The sequence below is a fragment of the Pinus tabuliformis genome, chromosome 2_1 (assembly GCF_031772625.1).
Source record: "Pinus tabuliformis cultivar Carrire ecotype Pingquan chromosome 2_1, CPIR1, whole genome shotgun sequence".
Classification (NCBI taxonomy): Eukaryota; Viridiplantae; Streptophyta; class Pinopsida; order Pinales; family Pinaceae; genus Pinus; species Pinus tabuliformis.
The window spans coordinates 485,124,009-485,131,936 of record NC_142299.1 but is presented as its reverse complement, the minus strand read 5'-3'; positions in this window follow the sequence as shown (position 1 = coordinate 485,131,936).

Genomic DNA, 7,928 nt, shown 5'->3' with positions numbered 1-7,928 from the left:
TGAAAGACATTATTAACCATGAAGTCCAACCAAAGGAAATTGAGAAGATAGAGTTTGAGCTAAAGAAGGAAGAATCAAACTCTACAGTAGAGGAGGAATCAGAAGATAAAGAGCCACAAACTCCGGGTGTGAGAAGATCACTTCGAGAAATAAGGCAGCCATAAAGTTATAGTCCATCTGCTTTCTATTCAAATTTTGCTTTATCTATTACTGATGATGATCCCAAAACTATGAAGGAAGCAGTAGATCCAGAGGATGGAAAAATCTAGAAAGAGGCCATGGTTGATGAAATGGCATCTTTGCACAAAAATGAGACCTGGGATCTGGTGGAGTTTTCAGCTGGAAGGAAACCCATTGGCAACAAATGGGTGTTCAAGAAGAAGACAAATGCAGAAGGAAAGGTGGAGAAATACAAAGCTCGGTTGGTAGAAAAAGGTTATTCCCAGGTGCCGAGAATTGATTTTGGTGATATCTTTTCTCCTGTTGCCAAGGTAACCTCTATTATATTACTTTTATCTGTTGCTATTGCTTTTGATTTTGAGGTAGAACAGATGGATGTGAAGACAACATTTCTTCATGGGGATCTAGAAGAGGAAATGTACATGAAGTAACCTGAAGGCTTTGCAGTGAAGGATAAGAAAGAACTGGTATGCAAGTTAAAGAAGTCTCTATATGGGTTAACACAGTCACCAAGGATGTCGTAACAAAAATTTGATACATTTATACAGGAACTTGGCTTCACGAGAAGCAAAGCAGATCATTATGTGTATTTTAAATTACTTGGTGACCTTGTTATTTATTTGGTCTTGTATGTGGATGATATGTTGTTGGTTGGAAATGACAAAGAAACTATCCAGGATTTGAAGACCCAATTGTCCTCCAAATTCAACATGAAAGATCTTGGTGCTATAAACTATATTTTGGGCATGGAAATTAAAAAAGATCGGACAAAGAGGAAGCTTTAGTTAAACCAGAGGAAGTATGTCAAGATAATATTATAGAGATTTAATATGCAGGATAGTAAACCAGTGAAGATTCCTATTCTTGTAGGTGTAAAGTTATCTGTTGAACAGTATCCCAAGACACAAGAAGAGGAAGAAGACATGTCCCATGTTCCATATGAAAGTGCAGTCGGTAGCCTGATGTATGCAATGGTCTATACTAGACTAGACATTGCACATGTAGTGGGAGTATTGAGCAAGTTTATTTCAAAACCAAGAAAGGAGCATTGGACAATAGTGAAGCGGGTTTTCAGGTATTTGCATGGCACTAGTGATTATGGTTTGTGCTACCAAGGAAGACCAGGATTGGACAGAGTGTTGGATATTTGTGGCTTTGTTGATGCAGATTGGGCTGGATATTTGGATCAGAGAAGATCTACAAGTGGGTATATGTTTAACCTATTTGGAGGTGCAGTCAGTTGGATGAGTAAGAAACAATCTGTAGTGGCACTATCAACTATAGAGGCAGAATACATGGCAGCCACTCATGCAAGCAAGGAAGCAGTTTGGTTGCAGAGATTGCGTTCAAGTATGGGGTTAGTATAGGGATCTATAAGGATAGACTGTGACAACCAAAGTGCAATTTTCTTGGCAAAGAACCCTGCATATCATTCAAAGACAAAGCACATTGATGTTTAGTATCACTTTGTGAGGGATATGATAGAAGACAAAAAGGTGTTGCTGGTAAAGGTGGACACTTTGAAGAATACTGCAGATGCATTGAAAAAATATGTGAGCTCTGAGAAGTTCTCTTGGTGTAGAGAAATAATGGGCACTGCAGGGTTGGATAAATGATTAAGCTCTCTTGTGGCCCCCTGTAGAAAGAAAATAACAAGTGGGAGAATGTTGGGTTGTGTTATATTCTTTCCACGACTAGCCCACGTAGTTAACCAGGTGCTTAGAAGGGGGGTGGAGCCCCCCTTTCGTTGTGGTGATTGCATAGCAGGGGGAGTCACAAGGGGTTTGAGGGGTGTAGGTAACCCCACTCTATGGGGTCTTTGGTTTTGGACCCTATGTTAGGTTGGGCGGACCTACCTATGGTTTTGTGCATGATTTTTGCACATGGTTTTGGATGCGATGGTTTTCGGTCCATGGTATTGGATGCTTCGACATGTATAAATATGTATTGTAACATTGAAAGGAACATACTGAAAAATCAAGCTAGTAGACCCGGTTTTTGGATCCAGGGGAAAATCTCTGTGTATATGTGTTTTGTGTGTTATGCTCTCGCATTGTTTATTTTCTGTGTTTTAGAATTCGTATGCAGGTAATTTCTGTAAGGGGTTAAAACCTACATAGAAACCATTTGATTACCGGCCAATTATGTAATATTTTAACAAACGTGAGAGAAACCACCGATGATGTTAATGGTTCTCAAGGTACTCAAGTAAAAACCATATGGTGTGAGTAAATGAGTTGATGTCGAACACCACACAAAATCTTTCGGTCAAAGGCCATTAATGTAAGCCTGTCACCGAGAGTGAGGAAACTATCCATTGATGTATGCAAGAACTAAGGTACCAATGGGTGTTTCTAAGTCAACTTCCTTTATTATGTACTGATGTCAACAGGAAGCAACCTGTCGCAGGAGGGCCTTGATGTATTCCCCATCAACGACACGAAATGGGTATGATGATTGAGGAAGAATGATTAGAATGATGCTAGTATGGAACTAGATCAGGAAAGGTGAACATGGGATGAAGGCTTAAGAGTAATGTAACGGATATCAACATAATGGCTTCTCTTGAACATACCGACAAAATTGAATGGAGTTAGAAGCATTGAACCAACACCAAAATGGAGGTTCTGTGAAGGTATGATGAACCAAAAGACAAGCAGATTATCCAACCCAAAAACCACGGAGATGAAGTGGAAGAGTGTCATGTTCAAGAGCAACTCATTGCCTTTAACAAATGGAGTACCCTATTTTCCCAGTTTCCCCAACCATACTGGTCAATACCTCTTTATTTTTTAACAAGCTTGAGGAGGATAACATATGCTTGATTTGTAAGTCCATCATTTAGATGAATCCATATGAGTATATTTAACGAAACCTAAGAATAAGTGGTTCAAACTTGTCATGTTCGACAATTCCATCGTTGTTTGACGTTTTAATGAGTCCAACGAAGGTAAAAGTCGACTTCTTTTTCATGTTTAAGGAGTTTGAAAAAGAGTCGAAAAAGAAAACTCAGATGTCGCTTTTCATAGATAGTCCCTCAAGTCCGAAAAGGTAGAAGACAATACTCAAGAGAACCTCTTAGCCATGTTTGACTAAGGTTTTCATTTTTTGTAATTAGTCTATCTTAGTCCAGAAAAGGGTTAAAATTATACTGATTAGGTGTCTTTTCATTTACAAATTACAAGTTCGAAAAGACAAGTGCTCGAAAATATTTTCATATTTGGGAGTCTGAAAAGAGCTAAAAGAGAACTCCTTCTCAAGGAACGGGTGGTATAAAGGGTAGAAAATAGTTTTGATCATGATGGAACTTCTCAAAATATGCAAAGGTCAAGAGGTAGGCTAGCAAGACCACTCATCGCAGTTGTTCCTCAAGAAAGGGTAAAAACCAAGTGAAAGCATATGATCAACCAAGAAGATGGTGACGATGGAATGAAAAAAAACCAAGGCTCATCTGGAAAAAACAGGATGATAAAAATGGAAATCACGAGGGATAAATTGGGAATGGTTTCATTTTTACAGAAGCGTGAAACATGGGAAACTATGCTTGAGAATACCTGAAGATGGTTTTATTTTTCATAAGCTTGAAACATGATAAAACTATGCTTGATAGTGGTTTCATGTTTACACAAGCATGAAATAGAGGAAAACTCTACTTGAAATAAGTTTGCATGCCCCCAGCATAATGATTCAATTCGAATTACATGCCCCCCAAGCTTCATTTCATGCACCTAAGTAGACCACTAGGTACTAACAGGTGGATGGAATGAAGGTTCATTTATGAGATCAAGTGAAAGACTTGACTGGGAATTTATGAGATCTAATCAAAGAATCTAATTGAAAATCAGATCCATTTCATTTGTTAATGAATTTGACACATGAAAAGAACTATGTGCATGGGAACTTATTTAATTTTTTAACGAGGTTGAGATAGTAAAAGAATTATCCTCATGACACCTTATTTCATTTTTTAATGAGCTTGACACAAGAAAATGAACTTTGATCAAAGGACCTTGTCTCATTTTTTAAGGAGTTTGACACAAGAAAAGGGACTTTGCTCTGAGGACCTTATTTCATTTTTTATTGAGCTTGACACAAGAAAAGAAACTATGCTCCGAGCCTTGATCATGGCCTCTGAGAGACCATGGATTCCAAGAGTTTCTCATCAGATGGGAGAACAATGCTCTATAAGGGATACATATCAAGGGATCTAATGGAAAGATTAGACTCTAATGCCCCTAGTACATGATGCACTACATCACCTATTAGATCATCAGTAGAAGTAGGCATGGAATAGGTGGCCACATAATTAACTAGTGGTGGGGAAGATAACACTTGCATATAAGGGACATTTAGGGAAGCTGGTTGATTGGGAGCCAAATCAGGACCAATGAATGAAATTTGTTCAATAGTCACAATTCTTATTTAATGTGGGAAACACATCACACAAAAGAGTGAAGAGAAAAGAACTCCCATGACATAAACATAGTCACACCCAAGGAGTAAATTAAAATCCAAAGGGCGTTGGATTACCATCATATCGATATAGACAGTCTTTCCTTCCAAAGTAATAGGAAACTTAGGAAGGATCCCTAATTTTTTATTGGTTCCTCTCTTAAAAGCCAAAAAATTCTAGGTAACGGGCACAAGATGTGGAGAACTTAAATCTTGCCAAGAAGTTGAGGACATAATACTAACAGATGTGCCTTGATTTATAATTGTGCTAGGTATGATCACATTATATGACTGTACCATGATATGGAATGGAATGTAAGGAGGAAGATGATATCCTGTCATTTGACTCCAATCAAAGGAAGTGACCACAATACTTGGAAGGGGGACCATAGGAACGAGATAACTACCCCCTTGTGCCATAATAACGAGAGGGTTTCCCCCCTGTGCCAAGGGAACGAGAGGATTGTCCTCCTATGTCTTTGGAATGAGAGGATTTCTTCCCAATTCATTGGAATATGAAGAAACAAGAAGAACCTAAGTTGTATGAAGTTCGCTCTCTACGGGAAAGGTATGATCGACTAAAGGTGGAATTGAGTCAACCATTTTCTCAACCAATGGTTGGTTGGAAACGGACTCATGGGATTCACGTTAAGAGAGAGTGGGATTGATTACAGATGGATTTTGATTAATCACTTCATCAACTAGTGGAGGATTGGGAGAAATATTCCAGTAACCAGCTGAAAGTCGTGGCTAAGAAGTTTAAATGTTTTCCAAAGCCTTTGAGGCTTCATCAATATAAGGAAAAAGGTGAATAGAATTATTCTCTTCACATAAATTATAGGTAAATTTGACTTTACCTTTTTCCCATGGACCTTCCTATCACTAGTTGAGGTTTTTTCACCAGCAAGATCTGAAGAAGTTGATGAAAAAGGCTAATGTGAGCCTATGGACCACACTTCTAATACCTTGGGAATACCAGGACAATCTCTAAAAAGGTGGTCACCCTTACATAACACGCAAGGGGATTTAACTTTACGAGGCTGACTGGAAGACTTTTCCATACTAGATGCATCTGTAGCAATGGTTTCTTGGTTGCCCCCTGCTTATTTTGCTTCTTCCTCTTCATCATTTTCTTCTTCTTCTTAGCTTCTCGGTTACTAGAACCTAGAATTTCACCAGGCGAAGAGGAAGAAAAGGATGAAGAAAAAATAGGTGGAGAAGAAAAAGGGTCAACTTTAGGATCAACATGAGGTTGATGTTGTTCAATTGAAGGAGACCTCAATTGAGAAGTATTTTGGACATTTGGAACCATAGGGGTCAAAACTAACCAAACTAGAAAACTAATGGTAAATCCGGGAAGGGACAACGTTGCCATATAAGGAGCACCAATATTTCCAAAAGAATGAAAAGGACCAAGATTCTCATCATAGGGGTTCTCTTGATTGGTAGACTTTGGAACTGTTTCCATTAGTCTCAACCTAAGATTCACTAAGGAGTTCTTCCATAGGGAGGATGTTGTTCCACATAAAATACATTGATTTTAGAAGTTAAGGACACAAACAAAACAAAGGGGTAACTAGGCATAAATTTTTACTAAGCAATCGTGAACTACAATATACACCTTGGCGAACTAAGGACCTAACATGTGTGCAGGAAATCTCCCTGAATGTTGCGTTTGATGTATCACGGTATACAAGGAGACTGAATCGGTTACCTATGGATGCATAGAAACATATAGGGGACTCCCAAAATATACTCGACAGTACGTGGGAGTGCATTTAATTGTAGTGTTTTCTAATGCATAATCATTCGATGAGAGCATTCCCATATTCTTTACGTGCGTGGAGCACCACAAATATACCCAAAGGTACGTGGAGAACAATCCCATACACTCACATACGTGGAACGAGATTTCACCTCCAGGATGCAACACTGGAAAACAACGACAACTCCTACATTTAACGACGCCAGAACACATCTCTAGCCTAGGCCTCTATGTGTTTGCGTTAATGTTACAAATGCTCCTCAAGTTGATTCAGTAAATTTTAAAGTTGAACTTGAATTATGTTTTAGTTTCAAGGCTCAAAAATCGATGTCACCTGAACACACCTACAATGCAACTAATATGACAAAAGTAACTCTTTTCATTTTCTTTTTAATAATGAAAGGCCTAACTAATTATGGGAAGAAGAAATCAATCAACAATGCAACAAACAAGTGATGCAATAATCGATCTCTATAACTTCACTTTTCCAATCAAAATCAAAGCCCTATATGCAATGGACGATGCATAAGATATTTATTTTCGACTCCACTTAATTTTCAAATGAAAACTAATATATAAATGTTTAATCATTGATTCAAATGAACTGTTTATAATGAGGACTAAAACAACAATTCATCCAAGCGACCAATGACCAAATGAAATTAGTTTGCAAGGTACCGAATGATAAGAGCAAAGAAAAATTGAAATCAATCCTTAAAAAAGGTATTCAAAGACAAATGAAAACAAAATGGAGGCTTCAAAGAGACCACAAGACATTCAATATTCAAGGAAGGTCAGCTGGAAGTACGTTGACCAAGTTAACACTAAGAAAACAAGGAAAATTTTGTGCAAAAAAAGAGATCAATGTAGGTGCAGGAGAGGCACCAGTGGTTTTTACCACAGGCACAGAGAGGGCCCAGGTGGGGTGCAACACTCTATCAGTAGACCAGAGGGTGTGTTGGTCCTAGGAAAGAGGATTCTGACACAAAAATTGCAAACAAGACTCAATGCAATCACTTCCCTAGGCCTGTTCTTGGTTGGTTAAAGCAACAAAGGTCTATGATAGAGGTAAATCAAACATAGTGGACAAAGAAACCACCAAGGGAATAGACCGCTCCCCAGCAGAGTCGCCAATTTGTTATGTAGGATTTATGACTGCTGACATAAATATCTCCCCTAGGTTTGGTGGTTAACCTAGAACAACAAAATGACAAAGGACCCAATTTTTTCCTTAAAGTAAGTAGATGAGGCGAAGAAACCCAATTGGAATCTACCTTATGTTTCACTCCTTCTTTGGCATGAATGCTCTAATCCTAGATCTAGTTGCCAAAATAAGAACCTGCACAATAAGATAACACAAGAAAATAAACTACGAGATATATGTAGCATCATCTATCTACTTTATTCAACATATTGACATGGTATTGAAATATATGAAATAATGACATCATATATAGGAAAAAAAATAACTCTTTGTATTGATATAAATGGAGTGAGTTACAACCATAAATAGGTGTCAATCTTGTAGAAT